Source organism: Triturus cristatus, chromosome 7 (assembly GCF_964204655.1).
Source record: "Triturus cristatus chromosome 7, aTriCri1.1, whole genome shotgun sequence".
NCBI classification, from domain to species: Eukaryota; Metazoa; Chordata; class Amphibia; order Caudata; family Salamandridae; genus Triturus; species Triturus cristatus.
The window spans coordinates 749,091,890-749,106,311 of NC_140590.1; the positions used below are offsets into that span (position 1 = coordinate 749,091,890).

The 14,422-nt window shown below is 54.2% G+C and overlaps 1 protein-coding gene and 1 long non-coding RNA gene across 3 annotated transcripts in view; both read left to right on the plus strand.

Annotated features, from left to right (window-relative positions):
• Positions 1-14,422, plus strand: part of DNAH17 (dynein axonemal heavy chain 17) — a 14,992,541-nt gene that overhangs the window by 6,465,145 nt on the left and 8,512,974 nt on the right. The gene's annotated exons all lie outside the window — the stretch shown is intronic.
• Positions 9,063-14,422, plus strand: part of LOC146810463 (uncharacterized) — a 217,174-nt gene continuing 211,814 nt past the window's right edge. The window contains exon 1 of the long non-coding RNA XR_014965693.1: positions 9,063-9,080. This is a non-coding gene — a long non-coding RNA (uncharacterized LOC146810463). The remainder of the gene's footprint in view (positions 9,081-14,422) is intronic.

A 14,422-nucleotide genomic window follows, 5' to 3' on the forward strand; every position in this document is an offset into this window, starting at 1 on the left:
CCAGAGGTGATCAGGAGGCACAGGAGCACAATACCAGCCATTGTTGGAGGTTCTTGCTATAGCACAGTGAGGTTAAAGCAGCAGCTGTGGGGACCTGTGGGGGAGCTGTGGGGACCAGGTGACGATGCAGGAGCACAGGTGCCATCCACAAGCTGTCCCATGCCGGTCAACGAGTGCCCGGGAAGTCAGTGGCTGGCAGAACCAACAGCAAGCCTTGGCAAAGGCAGACACCAGTTTCCAGGAGAAGATGCTGTGTTGTAGACCAGCAAGGTCTGTGGGACTAACCGAGAAGTTAAGTTAGAGCCATGAGAATCGATGGAGCCCCCTCAAGTACCCTCTGGCAACAGGCACAGGGAGTCACAGAGAAACCTCAGCAGCACACCGGAGATGAAGGCCCACGATGCAGAAGATGCTGACAGGACGTCGTTCTTGGAGCTGTGCAATGCTGGAGATTGGGGCTTCTTGGAGTTTGAAGCTGTTTTGTGAAGAGAGCAATCAAGCCTTGGCAATGGCAGATAGACACTGTGCAGAGGGAGGTGGTTCATGTCGGCTCGTGAGGGATTACAGTTGCCCAAGCTGCAGGGAAGACAGGTCAGGCCTTTGGAGAACCAACAAACCTTCACCTTTATTGCAGAGCCAGGCGATATCCATGGAACAACAGGATCAGCAAACCTGTGTCAATGTAGAGGTGCCTATGGATGCAAGGAAGTGAGTCCTTCACGTCAAGGGAGATTCCTTCTAGCCTGGCTGCAGGCAGAGTCCTTGATGACTTGGAGGTCGTAATTCCATGGAGTTGCAGAACGCGAAGAAGCACAGGGACGAAGATGCAGCATAAATCTTCCCACCAAAAGCAGTCTTGTCTTTGGTCCTGGCTCGAATAGCATCCGACTTACTGGTACTATGCAAAGCGCTCTGACACCCGATAACTTCGGGTCAAGTTAGCGCTATATATCTGTTAAAAAAAAAAAGAGTTTCAATGTCCACCAGCAGAAGAGTCTTTGAACAGTCTTCAGATGACAGGCAGTTGGATCTTGAAGTTGTTGTCCGGATGAATCTAAGGACCCCCTAAGTAACCCTAAAAATTGGAAGGACCGCTCCTGTGATGACTCACCTATCAGGGGGGTCAGGAACGCTACTCAGCTGGCTTAGCCAGTCAGATGCTCCCAAGGGCCAAGATTCAACATGTCAGAATCAAGTCCCCACCTGAGGAGCTCTGAGCACCTCCCTAGGGAGGAGCAGGGCGGGGGGGTGTACACGCCCCTGGTTTTTGTGTAGTTTCGTGCCAGAGCGGGAGCCAACTGCTCCTGAACTAGACAAAACTGGTTAATGTAAGGAGGGCACCAAATGTCAATCAATCAATCAGGGTTTGTAAAACAAACTACTCACTATGAGGGTCTCAAGGTGCTGAGTCGGGTGTGAGCAGCTCCGTGGGGGTCATTCAAAGAGCAAGGTCTTGAGGACCTTTTTGAATTGGTGGTGTCGGGCTTCGTCGGAGATGCAGGGGGAGTTTGTTCCAGGTCTTGGCTGCGAGATAGGAGAAGGATCTTCCAACTGCTAGGGTCCTGTAGAAACGAGGGATGATGGCTAAGGCGAGGTCGGCTCAGCAGAGGTTTCTCTTGGGGGCATGGAAGGAGATTCAGTCATTGAGGTTTTGGGGTCCGGTGTTGTGGAGGGCATGTGTGAGCAGCTTGAAGGTTATTCTTCTTTCGACGTGGAGCCAGTGGAGGTCACGGAGGAGTTGGATGATATGGTTGTGTCGTGGTATGTCGAGGATGAGTCTGGCTCCACTGTTCTGGGTGGTCTGGAGTTTGCGGAGGAGGTTTTTGTTGATTCCGGCATAGAGGGCTTTACCGTAGTCCATTCTGCTGGTGATGGATCCCCCCTGACTGCAGAAGGACCGTCACCCATGCACTCATAACCAGCAGACTCGACTACGGCAACACCCTATACGCCGGAATCAACAGAACCCTTCTACACAGACTCCAAACCATCCAGAACGCCGCAGCCAGACTCATCCTCAGGACTCCACGCCAAGAACCCAACACCTATTAGACCTCCATTGGCTCCCTGTAGAGAAGCGGGTCACCTTCAAGCTACTCACCCACGCCTACAAATCCCTCAACAACATCGGGCCCAAATACCTCAACGAGAGAGTATCTTTCCACGTACCCAAGAGGAACATCCGCTCCGCCGAACTCACCCTGGCAGAGGTCCCACGCATCCGCAGAACCAGAACTGGGGGAAGACCCTTCTCCTACATCGCGGCCAAGACCTGGAACGATCTCCCTGTGAACATCAGACGTGCCCCAACCCTGCACACGTTCAGGAAGGACCTCAAGACCTGGCTCTTCGACTGATCCGGAGCTGCCCCCCGCCTCCCAAGCGCCTTGAGACCCTCACGGGTAAGTAGCGTGCTTTACAAACCCCCTGATTGATTGATTGATTGATTGATGAGTGCCTGGGTGACGGTTTTCTTGGAGTCGGAGGGGGATCCACTTGATCGTCTTGCGAAGTATGCAGAGGGTGTTGAAACACACAGAGGATACGGCATTGATCTGGTGAATCTGAAAGAAACACGTTAGTTCGATTCCTCACCTTAGAATATCCCCAGGCGTCAGGCTGGATCCGGAAAGATTTTTGTAGCAATACCCCTTGCGCGTCGCTAGGCGTCGTCTGTGGCTCCGCGTCCGTCATCGGCGTCGTGCGCCGGAATGACGTCGTCGGAGTACTTAGACGCCGCCCTCGCGCGCTGACGTCAGTTCTTCTTTTTTCCGCGCCAGTAAGTGCCGATCCGGGAAGAGCTTACCCCTAGTCATTTTTTGACTAACTTTTTTGACTCTTTTTGGTCTATCGACTCGACTCTGGTGCCGGTAGGATGCCGGGTTTCAAAGCCTGTGACGTCTCTCATCGCCTGATGTCGGTGACGGATCACCATCGCCGGTGCCTTTATTGCCTTGGGGCCGACCATGACGCGGAGTCGTGCCTCGATTGCCAGGCCTTGACATCGAAAGCTAGGTGGGAGCGGTCCCGTAAGCTTCTCGAGCTTCGGCACTCGGCTCCGCGTCGCTCTCGGTCCCGGTCCAGGAGGAGGTCCAAGGACCGATCGCGGAGCCGCATCCATCGTCATCGCTCGTCGGGGTCTTCGGGTAAGTCGAAGCACTCCAAAAAGTCCAAGAGACGACATCGCTCTCGGACTCCCCTCGCCGGTCGCGCGACTCGGCCGAGGGTCAGGGTGGTCCCACCCCCGCGGCTCCGCCTCCGTCCCCATACCCGCCGGTCCCTGGGACTGACGCTACTCCGGCGGAAGTCAGTGCCTTCCTCTCGGCCATGAGGGGCCTGGCTCCGCTGTCGACGCCTGTAGGCGCGCCTTCGGGCCTCGCAGGTTCGACTGGGCGACCTTGCGTGCCGGCGGCTCCAGCCCTGGCGCCGTCGACGGCTCCGGCCCCGACGCCGCAGGTCCCCGAGGGATCCAGGCCTGGATCACGGTCGGCGCCGGTCGGCCTCACGACGCCTCCTCCGCCAGCGCCGACACCGGTTCCACCTCCGACGCCCTCCCCGGACGACGTCGTTCCCCAGTTCAGCCCCGGTCTGGACCCGACGCCGCTGCCGGCGCCGATTGGTGAACGCTTCATCTACTGCCCGTTCCTCCTGTTTATCAGAATCGGATGACGAGGGCGACTGGGAGGGGTCTGAAGACCCTATGGCCGCTCAGGCTCAACTTTCTCAGGACTGGGCAGAGGAATTGGGGGATGCCAGTGGTCTGGATACCTCCCCGGACGCTGGTATCATCTCTCCTCTGACTGTGACCTCGGAGGAGGGTGCTGCCTTCTCAGTGGTGCTGCGCAAGGCGGCCGATGCCCTAGGGCTCGAGTTGCCTGCTGTGGCCGTGAGGACTAAGGTCCTCACAGAGGTCCTTCAAGTGACAGCAAGCTCCACTGAGCCTCTGCTGCAGTATAATGAGGCCCTCATTGACGTTCTGCAGGGCACTTGGTCCAAGCCCTCCACAGTCCCTCCTGTGGACCAGAACGTTGCCCGGCGCCACCGCCCTGCTCCGGGCGACCCCAGTTTCCTCTCCCAACACCCCTCCCCCGAGAGTCTGGTTATCCAGGCCTCAACCTCCCAATCCTCCGTCCCGTCCGCTCCTCCGGATCGGGAATCCAAGAGGTTGGAACAGTTTGGCAAGAAACTGTTCTCGTCCCTGAGTTTGGGGCTGCGGTCTTTAAATACCGCTTGCCTTTTGGATCGTTATTCCCACTCTCTGTGGGATACGGTGGAGGACGTGCTGCCCTTGTGCCCGGTGGAGGCCCGGACAAGGCTCACTCAAGCACTTGCTGACGGTCGAGATGCAGCACGGCATGCCATACGGTGTGGAGTTGACACCACGGACTCGCTGGGTCGGGCGATTTCCACCACGGTGGCGCTTCGGCGTCACGCCTGGCTGAGCTCCACGTCATTTTCGGGGGATGTCCAGAGTTTCCTCATGGACATGCCCTTTGATGGCACTCGCCTTTTTGGTGAGAAGTTGGACAGTGCTCTGGCTCGGTTCAAGGACTCCCAGGCCACGGCCAAGTCCTTGGGACTTTCGGCCCGCGGCCGCAAACTTCCGCCTTTCGTCCCTTTCGTGGCCAAGGAAGGGGCGCCTCCTCACGTCCGCCCAGCCACCGGCCGCAGAACCAACCTGCACGCGGTCGCGGACGTGGCTTCCGCCGTGGCGGAAATGGAGGCCGACGTGGTCAGTCCACATCCACCCCGGCAGCATCCGCCTCAAAGCCCCCCTAGTCCAAACTTTCAGGCCCATTCAACGCCAGTGGGCGGCAGAGTTCGCCATCACCTGCTCCACTGGCGCTCCATCATGTCGGACAGGTGGGTGCTGCAAATCGTCCGAAGGGGCTACTCCCTTCCCTTCGAGACGACCCCTCCAGCCATGCCACTGCTGAACCACCGTATGTCGGGGATCATTTGCATCTTCTACGAGAGGAAGTTTAGGCCCTCTTGGCCAAAGAGGCCGTCGAGCGCGTTCCTGGTCCAGAAGTAGGTCGTGGTTGTTATTCCCACTACTTTCTGGTTCCCAAGAAGGGCAAAGGGGGCCTACGCCCGATCTTGGACCTCAGGAGCGTCAACGCCTTCCTCCGGAAGGACCGGTTCAAGATGCTCACTTTAGCTCAGGTTCTGGCTGCCCTAGACCCTGGAGACTGGATGGTAGCATTGGACTTGCAGGACGCTTATTTCCACATCCCCGTCCTGCCGGCCCACCGGCGTTACCTGCGGATCACGGTGGGTCAGGAGCACTTTCAGTTCACCATGCTCCCCTTCGGCCTCACCAGTGCCCTTCGGGTGTTCACGAAAGTGATGGCGGTGGTCGCAGCTCATCTGTGCAGATCAGGGGTTCCAGTCTTCCCCTATCTCGACAACTGGCTGTTGAAGGCGGGCTCGCCCCGGCAAGTCGTCTCCCACCTCCAGACTACGGCCGACCTCCTGCACTCGCTGGGGTTCTCCATCAATGTGCCGAAGTCGCACCTGAGTCCCTCCCAGAAGCTCTTTTTCATTGGAGCGGTTCTCGATTCGGCGCAGTTCCGGGTCTATCCGCCGGAACAGCAGGTCTGGGACATTCAGGCCCTGATTTCCATCTTCCGGCCTATGTCCTGGGTTTCGGTCAGGTTGGTGCTGCGGCTTCTGGGGCTGATGGCCTCCTGCATCCTGTTGGTACCTCAGGCCAGGTGGCGGATGCGGGCTCTGCAGTGGGAATTGAAGTTTCAGTGGGCCCAGCATCGCAGCAACCTGTCCGACCATGTCCTGATCTCGGAGGGCACTGCGAACCAGCTGCAGTGGTGGCTCACGAATCGCGATTGGGTCAGCGGCAGATCCCTCTCCCTACCCCTACCGGAGCATGTCGTAGTGACGGATGCGTCGCTCCTGGGATGGGGGGGCCATATGGGAGAGGCGGAGATCAGAGGACTCTGGTCTCCGGCGGAGACTCGGCTCCATATCAACCTATTGGAGCTGAGGGCGATCCGACTTGCACTGAGAGCCTTCCTTCCCTCTGTCCGGGGAAGTGTCGTGCAGGTGTTCACGGACAACACCACCGCCATGTGGTATTGCAACAAACAGGACGGGGTGGGGTCGTGGACCCTTTGTCAGGAGGCTCTGCGCCTCTGGACATGGCTGGAACATCAGGGCGTCACCCTGGCGGTTCAACATCTGGCGGGCTCTCTGAACGCCAGAGCAGACGAACTCAGCCGCCGGTGCATGATGGATCACGAATGGCGTCTGAACTCGGACGTGGCGCAAGGTCTCTTTCTGCAGTGGGGAGAGCCTTGGTTAGATCTATTCGCCACCGAAGAGAACGCGCAATGTCAGCAGTTCTGCGCGTTTGAATTTCCAAGGCGGCACTCGCTCGGAGACGCTTTTCGTCGCGAGTGGAGTTGCGGTCTGTTGTACGCCTTTCCGCCTATACCACTTCTGCCCAGAGTGCTGAAGAAGATCAGGTGCGACCGGGCCCAAGTCATCTTGGTGGCTCCGGATTGGGCACAAAGGTACTGGTATCCCGAGCTACTCAGTATGTCCATCGATCCCCCAATACGACTGCCTCTTCAGGAGGACCTTCTGTCGCAGCAGCAGGGGACGGTCCTCCACCCGAACCTGTCCAGCCTCCACCTCCATGCGTGGAGATTGAGCGGCGGCATTTGATGCCATTTGACTTGCCTCCTGAAGTCTGTGATGTCATTCTGGCAGCCAGGCGTCCCTCCACAAAGACGGTATACGCCTGCCGGTGGAACAAATTTGTGGCATGGTGCACAGCAAAGGCTGTGGATCCCCTTTCTGCCCCTCTTTCTGAGGTGCTCCTCTTTCTTCTTTCTTTGGCCCAGCAGGGCTCTGCTCTGGTTACCTTGAAGGGTTATCTTGCTGCAATCTCTGCTTTCTTAAGGCTTCCTGATCAGCCTTCTCTTTTCAAGTCCCCTGTTGTCTCCCGTTTTCTCAAGGGCATTACTCATATGTTCCCCCCTGTTCCATTCGTAATGCCTCAGTGGGACTTGAACCTTGTTCTTACTTTTCTGATGTGCGCTCCCTTTGAGCCCCTTCACAACTGTCCACTTCGTCTCCTGCCTCTGAAAACTGCCTTCCTGGTGGCTATCACCTCCGCTAGGCGGGTGAGTGAGCTCCAGGCTCTGTCAGCTAAACCTCCCTTCCTTTCGGTTCATCCGGATAAGGTTGTCCTCCGGACCCGTCCTTCTTTCCTTCCTAAAGTCGTGACTCCCTTTCACATCGGGCAATCTGTCACGCTGCCCACCTTCTTTCCGCCTCCTTCAAAAGATGAAGAGAGGGTCCACCGTCTGGACCCAAAACGTGCGCTGTCATTTTATTTGGACCGCACGAAACAGTTCCGGATGGACGACCAACTTTTTGTTGGATATGTAGGTGCGAAGAAGGGTAAAGCTGTGCACAAGCGGACCATCTCGCGATGGGTCGTGTTGTGTATTAAACTCTGCTATTCTTTGGCGAAAAAGGTCCCTCCTGTTGGGCTGCGAGCCCATTCCACCCGGGCCACAGCGGCGACAACTGCCCTGGGACGGGGAGTCCCCTTGCAGGACATCTGTCAGGCGGCAACGTGGGCTTCACTGCACACGTTCGCCAAGCACTATTGCCTGGACAGCCAAGTCCGGAGAGATGGCCACTTTGGCCGTTCTGTTCTCCAGGACTTTCTGGTGTGATCTTGGTTCGCAGGCCCACCTCCGGGGTTGGCATTGCTGGTGTATCTATTCTAAGGTGAGGAATCTAACTAACTTGTTTCTTTCAGATGAACAAGTTACTTACCTTCGGTAACGATGTATCTGTAAGAAACTTTAGTTAGTTAGATTCCTCACCGACCCACCCAGCCTCCCCGTTCTGCGAACCGACATCTAGGGTTAAGGTTCTCCCTTTCAGGGCCCTAGATTTTTTGGCACCAGTGTCGGTCTCTTGCATGGCTCAGCGTCCCTGGCGCGGAAAGCTATGTATAAGAACTGATGTCAGCGCGCGAGGGCGGCGTCTAAGTACTCCGACGACGTCATTCCGGCGCACGACGCCGACGACGGACGCGGAGCCGCAGACGACGCCTAGCGATGTGCAAGGGGTATTACTACAAAAATCTTTCCGGATCCAGCCTGACGCCTGGGGATATTCTACGGTGAGGAATCTAACTAACTAATGTTTCTTACAGATACATCGTTACCGAAGGTAAGTAACTTGTTCTTCATGGTGACTGAAGAGTCGAGTATGATGCCGAGGTTGCATGCGTGGTCTATTGGGGTGGGTGGGTTTCCGAGGGCGTGGGACCACCAGGTGTTGTCCCATGCGGAGGGGGTGGAGCCTGGGATGAGGACTTCTGTTTTCTCTGCACTGAGCTTCAGGCAGCTGTTGATCAGTCAGTAGTAGAGTATGGGAGACAAGCTGCCCTCACTCTCCACCCACATTTTTCAATGGCTTCTGTCTTTGTCCTTCGTAAATTCTGTCTTCTTATTGATTATGAGGCTTGTTAGACCCGCCTTATTATGGCCATGTCGTTATCTTTACCCACCCATGGCTATTGGCCCCTTACTTTGAGTGATAACAGTGTACGGTACATTCTACTTAGAGCACTATTTTTTTCCGTGCCTTCTCACCCCCTCCACGCCCGCACTCCCGTTGTCCTTGCCTTCTCCCTACTGCCCTCACTCCCGTTGTCCTTGCCTTCTCACCCCCCTCCCGCCCGCACTTCTGTTGCCCGTGTTTTCTTCTCCCTCCCCCTCACTTCCGTTGTATGTACCTTCTCCCAACTAACACCCCCCCACCCACACTCCCACTGTCCGTGCCCTCTCGCCCCCTGCCCCCGCCAGCCCGCACTCCCGTTTGCAATGCCATAGGTCTCGCGTAAATGCGAATCCTATTGCATTGCAAATGCTTGTTCAATATATTTGCTAAACAATAGGCATGCCATTTTCATTTTGCGCGTCTGCTGTTTGGGCAGTGCTACAGGGAGAGGGCGGGCATAGGGACCACTGCAGGGAATAACAATATGGTCGAGCCCTTCGAGAACACAGCTGCCCCCGGACACTCTGCATCAGGTGAGAGCATTCTACTGGCCGTCTTAATGCATTCACAGCATTGCAAACACAGCATGCTTTCACTATAGAGGCCGTGCCCATTTCATTCTTTTTATGGCAGCTTCAGCTGCATGCAATAATTGCGACTGCATTTAGAATTTCGATTGCGCTTTATTTTTGGAAGCCGCATGCTTTTACTGCCTGTTAACATTTAGTACAGAAAGCAAGCTCTTAAGCGTTTTCCTGAGAAAGAAGGGCCTTGATTCAATGTAAATAACTTTATAGCCATGACGTGTTCTGCAGCGGTTATCAAAGCTGTTACTGCAGCAGAAACTGAGAACTCTCTCATAGAGGGCAATGCAGTGCTGGGTGTACAGTACTGCCATGCGCAGCACAGGTGGGAACATATCTAATAGAAAATCTGCTGCTGTCCTGTGCTGCTGGCCTGGTATTTGGCTTGTTCCTTCCACACTTGTTAATTGGAAGCCTTTTACTTTTTGAAATGGCTTGGGAATGTTTTTGCCCCCTTGTTTCTGACGCTCCAGTGGTGTGAAGGAGGAAATTACCCGTATTGCTTTTTTTTGCTTGTACATGGCACTTTGGTGAGAAATGGCAGAGGGAGTGGCCGAGCCTGGAAGCTATTCTTCTACTGCAGAAAACAAGAGATTTGTGATCCTCATGTAAAATTGTGACAGCTATTCGAAGCTGTGAAGCTTTGGAAACACGTGTCAACCCATCAGGGTATCAATAAAGCATTGTTGTGTTGTCATGTATTGCCCCTACCTTCTGAACTGCCATTTCACAAGTGAGCTTACAATTTGGTTACAATTGTGCATTGCACCAATAGTTTGTTTTTGTGGCAGCTGTGCCACTTCAACGTTTGCACGCATGCAAAAACTTGGAACCAATTTACTTTGAACAGGTTCTGCACCTTGCCCAGGGTGGCTGTTTTTTCGCGTTCACGAACATTTAAAGGCTTGTGCCGTGCATACGAGGGTGCCTTGCCATTTCACTAGGTAAAGCTATTTATCCTGGTGTTCTTGTTCAATCTGTATTCTCTGGAGCTACTTTCACTTTTAAAATCCCAATGCCTATTATTTTATCCATGTATTTGGCGATTTTAAGCTTATTTATTTTCCAGAGTTATTGACTTTAGAATGGACTGTGTTTTAACTGTAGAAGATACCGGGGTTTTTTGTAGATCTAGGCTTCCCCCAAAAACCGTAGACGCATAAAAGAAATATGGACGGGATAACTTGGTAAAGTCCTCAAAAACTTGGGGCCAGTACTTAGTGGCCGCCGGAAGGGGCATACAATCACATTTCTGTCTGTCTGTGCCCCAGATGTCTGCCCCTCCATTGAACGCTCCCGTGTCCTGTGAAGCAATATTTTAAACTCACTGTTAGCCCTTCAAACTCACTTTTTCTGTCTCATGCGCAGTCCCTTTAAATCCCGCGTCCTTCCCTCCACCCCAAAACTCTGCCTGTCTCTCTCTTCAAAACTTTCTCATCTTCCTCAACCCCGAACTCTGTCTGTCTCTGTTTGTTAAACTCTTTCTCAAATGCAAGCTACCCCCGCCTATACTCATACCCAAAACTCTATCCCTCTCCTTTTTCTAGTTTCTCCTCTCCCTCACTCCTAACTCTGTGTTTATCTCTTTTCAACTGACTGCTATCCTCCAAACTCTCTGTTGGTCTCTATCTATGCTATCCCATTGCCCCCCACTTTCTGTCCTTCTACAGAACTCTCTCCTTTCCCTCTGTCACACTGCCCCAAACTTTATCTTAAATTCTACCCAAACTGTGTTTGCCTTTTATTCAACACAGCTGGTCTCCCCATTTCATGCCCTTACCCTAAATGTGCTGAATCGCTAAATACGCAAAAGATCCCAAAGGCGAGACCGATTGCATTGTAAATGCTTGTTTTGTCTGGTTATATTTTTAAAGGCATTTTGGATTAAGCGTGCTAAATCACTACAGTCTGCTATCGACCTTTGATAAGACCTGCTTGATGTTTGTGAGGTTTCGTGGTGGGATAATTTTATGCTGTAGATTTTATTTGTGATTGTAGGAGAGTAGGGTCTGCAATCCTATGATCACCCCGATTTTTTTGCTTTTGCTTCATTGGTTTACGACTTTCCCCGGCTGTGGGCCTGCCGATCAGACCCACAGCCTAGCTGTTCTCTCTCGAAATTAACACACATGTACATTAGGTGCATCCACTAATTGGAACTGGGCCGCCTTGTCAGTCCCTGTCTCAGCATACCACAGGTATCCAGGGCCTCGGTGTACCCAGGGCCTACCAGGGGCTGCAGCATGTATTATGCCACCCCTGGAATGGCCGCCCAAATCTGACACAACTGGCTGCACGACAGCTGGGGCCACGTGGTGTAATCACCCGTTGCTGTAGGTGTAGTATTCCTACACCTAACCCTAAAATGGACACATGGATTCCTATCAGTCACTCCTATGGCAGGCCTTATCAATCCTGAAGGCAGAGTGCGGGGAGTCATGTGGGATGGTGCTCTGGCGCGAGCCGAGCCCGTCGACGGCTTGCGGAACCAAGTCCTAATAGCCGTTCCATGGTGACGCGGGCCAACTATTTGCTAACTTTGGCATCGCATCACCTACACATGTCGAGTAAGGTGTCATACGAATTGGAATACGAACCCCTCGCTAGTTCTGGCGACGGGGTTAGCATTCCCCCCTTCTAGAGGGGCACGACATGGAAGTAACCCTGAACCCCGGTTAAAGTTGACTCAAGCCTCAGCATCACAAAATGGATGCTGCCACCAGACACAAGTCTGACCTCCTGCTGCTGGGGGACCTTCCAGCGAAGGGAGTTTGGACAAAGGGTTTCCTGTCGAGGGCGGTGTTAGCACCATCCCAGACAGGGTTTGTGTATTCCAGGTAGGCAGGGCTGAAAGGAAGGTGATTGCAAGTGGCACCCCGGTGCTCACTGTGCATAGCCCGGCTCAGACCAGTTTCGGGGGCACACCAGCCCCTGAGCTGGCGCGAAGCCGGACAAAGGATAGGGGTGTAACCACCCCCCTCCTGGCTCCACCCATAGGTAGAACCTAGTCACGGGCCAACCCCTTTTTCTTAGAATAAAGGTAGGAGCGAGTCCCCTTCCCAAATTGGATAATCAGATAATCGGATACCTCCGAATCACGAACCACTTTCCACGAAAGGAACTCTTGACTATTTCTGAAGACTCTCCCTTGTGGCTAAGGAGTAGCCACCCTGCACCAGCAGGCACCACCTAAGCGCTTGCGGTTTGCTGTAAGTCTCTCCTACGGATCAAGACTGCCCGGCTCGACGAGACCCGAGTTCCCTGCCATCTCTGACCTTTTACCTGCCTCATCAGCCCAGCTGAGAGTCGTAGGTGTGACGAGACCTGCGGGACCGGCTATCTTCAGAACCTGCACGACGCTTATCTAGCACGCCCACCGGGGGACCCTCGAGTGAGTGCACCTAGGGTTTGAGAAGCCCTAAACCCTGAGCAGCTCCAGCTTCGAAGTCTGTCTCCCCAGCATCCACGAGATCTGCGTGGGGGCCCTTCCGCTCCTTGCTGTTCACCGCGTTGTCCGACCACTTGCCGACCGGCTGTGGCCCTCTTCACGACGCTCCAAGATTATTTTGCATCCCCGGTCTGGTTGCTCCAGACTGGCTCTTGCTCCCCTTCAACAGAGGAGGACCCCGGACCCTCCTGGTCCACTCCCGACGCCATCTCGACTCCCCCGCTTGGGTTGCCACTGCCAAGATCCGCTGCCCCTTCCTGGGCCCAGCATCATCGACAGCAGACACCTTCGTGGGACAGCTCGCCCTCCATCCTGGTCGCCGCCGCGCCTCCTGGTCCGAGGAACAGCCGAGTCCGACGTCACCCACTCACCTGGTCGAGGTGACTTCAGCTGGTACCCTCCTGGTACCCACACGATCGCTGGCTAGCGGTTGAGAACTGAGTCCCCTCTGCTTTCAGGTTTTCCTTCATCACCGATCCAGGCTTGGATCGCCCTGAACATCGTCACTGGTCGCCTGCCAGCAACTTCTTCTTTCAGGCTCCTGAGACTACACGAGGACTCCCGACATCTTGACGAACCTCACGCAGCTGCAGCCTCCGGGCTAGGTAACTCGAGCATCTCGGTGCTCCATCGCAGGTTCGCTCTACAAGTGTCCAGTTCCTTTTTCGTCTAGTCCCACTGATCGGATCACTCCGGGATCAGTATCTCCCGACTCTAACCATTCGCATTTCACTGTTAGTGTAGGTGATTTCTCGTGCCCCTCGGGCATTTGTGTAAATTGTGCAACTGAAGTATTTTCCTAAGAGTTTTGTAGTGTGCTTAGCTCCCTGACTCATAAAGAGCCAGGGTAGTCTTGTTATAAATAAATATCCTTTTATTTTCATAACAACTTGTGTGGTGTCCTTTCACTTGGTGTTCAAGGGGTATATGTGATGGTAAACAGCTGGCTTAACACGCCCTCTAGAGTTTAGCCTAAAGACTGCTCGTATCCACGCTACTAGGATAGCTGGTCTAAAAGGTTGACTTACAACCAATCATCAATAAGGGTCGTTTGGAATGATACACAGTGATCACTAGAATAGTGAGCACTACATATCAGGCCAACTTCTCACATTGGTGAGCAGCGGTTGGGATTTGAGCTTGCTGTTGTTCTACCACACACGTATCCTAAGAATTTCGCAGTGAAAGATCACATAAGTACCCAGGTACATATAACTTAACTTAGAATACTCCGAGTTCTACTGAACCGGCTGTTGTAGTGTAACAGGGCTTAGCACACCCTGACTACAACTCCTAGCAAGGGATCAGTAGGTAAACCCATAGTGTAGGTAGGTGCAACACTTACACCTCACTAGAAAAGCATGTCGATCCACGGAGAGTCTTCGCAGACTCCCTTAGTGGTCAGTGACCCTCCACAGGTCGTGTCACGATATGCAACTCTTAGCTTCAAGGAGATGCGACAACTGTGTGCCTCCAGGAAGCTAAACCAGGGTTCTAACCCTACCATCGCAATTCTGATAGGTCTCTTAGAGGCGTACGATGCTAGGAGGTCCTCTAACACAGGTCCCCCCAGTGCAGATGGGAACATGCCTCCCTTAGAGGGAACCCTCGGTGACCCCGACCTCGACCTCCACACAGAGGAGGAGGACGAGGACGAGTTATCGGGAGACGAGGCAGACAAAGGTCCAGTGGTAGTCAGCAGGCTTACAAGGACCAACTTAAGCAGGCATGAGAATGGAACTGGGGGAGCCCCGGGCCCACGCTCAAGCAGGCTTAACCTTGGGAACGGACGAGCTAGGTCTCTCTCCAGAGGCTCCGGCAGATCGGTTCATACACATGTCTC